A 1,958-nucleotide genomic window follows, 5' to 3' on the forward strand; every position below is an offset into this window, starting at 1 on the left:
TCTATGGTCTCAGTGTGAGCCTCAGATTCCCATGGTTCCTCATTAGGGAACTCATTGGAGGCCAGTGAATGTCCATTGAGGTCTTCCTCAGTGGCGTTCACTGCCTCTCCCTCCTCTCCAAGTTCGGCCATGTTGATGGCCTTACATTCTCCTTTTAGACTTTCTTTTGTATTGCTTGGAAGAGTACTAGGAGGGAGTTCAGTAATTTTCTTGCTCAGCTGTCCCACTTGTGCCTCCAAATTCCTAATGGAGGACCTTGTTTCAGTCATGAAACTTTGAGTTCTTTTGATTAGATCAGAGACCATGGTTGCTAAGTCAGAGTGGTTCTGCTTAGAATTCTCTGTCTGTTGCTGAGAAGATGATGGAAAAGGCTTGCCATTGCTAAACCTGTTTCTTCCACCATTATTATTGTTGAAACCTTGTTGAGGTCTCTGTTGATCCTTCAATGAGAGATTTGGATGATTTCTCCATGAAGAATTATAGGTGTTTCCATAGGGTTCTCCCATGTAATTCACCTCTTCCATTGAAGGGTTCTTAGGATCATAAGGTTCTTCTTCAGATGAAGCGTCCTTAGTACTACCGGGTGCATTTTTCATTCCAGACAGACTTTGAGAAATCAAATTGACTTGCTGAGTCAATATTTTGTTCTGAGCCAGTATGGCATTCAGAGTATCAATCTCATGAACTCCTTTCTTCTGATTTGTCCCATTGTTCACAGGATTCCTTTCAGAAGTGTACATGAATTGGTTATTTGCAACCATTTCAATTAGCTCTTGAGCTTTTGTGGGCGTCTTCTTCAGATGAAGAGATCCTCCAGCAGAACTATCCAATGACATCTTGGACAGTTCAGACAGACCATCATAGAAAATACCTATGATCCTCCATTCAGAAAGCATGTCAGAGGGGCACTTTCTGATCAATTGTTTGTATCTTTCCCAAGCTTCATAGAGGAATTCCCCTTCCTTCTGTCTGAAGGTTTAGACTTCCACTCTAAGCTTACTCAATTTTTGAGGTGGAAAGAACTTTGCCAAGAAGGCATTGACTAGCTTTTCCCAAGAGTTCAGGCTTTCTTTAGGTTGTGAGTCCAACCATATCCTAGCTCTGTCTCTTACAGCAAAAGGGAATAGCATAAGTCTGTAGACCTCAGGGTCAACCCCATTAGTCTTGACAGTGTCACAGATTTGCAGGAACTCAGCTAAAAACTGATGAGGATCTTCCAATGGAAGTCCATGGAACTTGCAATTCTGTTGCATTAGAGAAACTAATTGAGGCTTAAGCTCAAAGTTGTTTGCTCCAATGGTAGGGATAGAGATGCTTCTCCCATAGAAGTCGGGAGTAGGTGCAGTAAAGTCACCCAGCACCTTCCTTGCATTGTTGGCATTGTTGTTATTTTCGGTTGCCATGGGTTCTTCCTGTTTGAAGATTTCTGTTAGGTCCTCTACAGAGAGTTGTGCCTTAGCTTCTCTTAGCTTTCACTTCAAGGTCCTTTCAGGTTCAGGGTCAGCCTCAACAAGAATGCTTTTGTCTTTGCTCCTGCTCATATGAAAGAGAAGAGAACAAGAAAATATGGAATCCTCTATGTCACAGTATAGAGATTCCTTGAGGTGTCAGAGGAAAAGAAAAATAGAAGGAAGAAGTAGAAGAATTCGAACTTATCAAGAGAGATGGAGTTCGAATTGTGCATTAAGGAATAGTGTTAGTCCATAAATAGAAGGATGTGAGAAGAGGGGAAGAAATTTTTGAAAATTAAGTAAAAGATTTTAAAAACATTTTGAAAAATACTAATTGATTTTCGAAAACTAAGAGTGGAAAAGAAATCAAGTGATTTTTGAAAAAGATTTTGAAATTAGATATCAAAAAGATATGATTGAAAACTATTTTAAAAAAGATATGATTAAAAAGATATGATTGAAAAGTTATGGTTTTAAAAAGATATGATTGAGAAGATATGATTTGAA

The 1,958-nt window shown here is 39.2% G+C and overlaps 1 non-coding gene across 1 annotated transcript; it reads left to right on the top strand.

The window, feature by feature from the left end:
* Nucleotides 1–890: 890 nt before the first annotated feature.
* Nucleotides 891–998, top strand: LOC130977718 (small nucleolar RNA R71). The gene has a single exon (XR_009085398.1). It is a non-coding gene; the product is annotated as a small nucleolar RNA R71 (small nucleolar RNA).
* The last annotated feature ends 960 nt before the right edge of the window (nt 999–1,958 follow it).

The sequence above is a fragment of the Arachis stenosperma genome, chromosome 4, assembly GCF_014773155.1.
Source record: "Arachis stenosperma cultivar V10309 chromosome 4, arast.V10309.gnm1.PFL2, whole genome shotgun sequence".
NCBI lineage: Eukaryota > Viridiplantae > Streptophyta > Magnoliopsida > Fabales > Fabaceae > Arachis > Arachis stenosperma.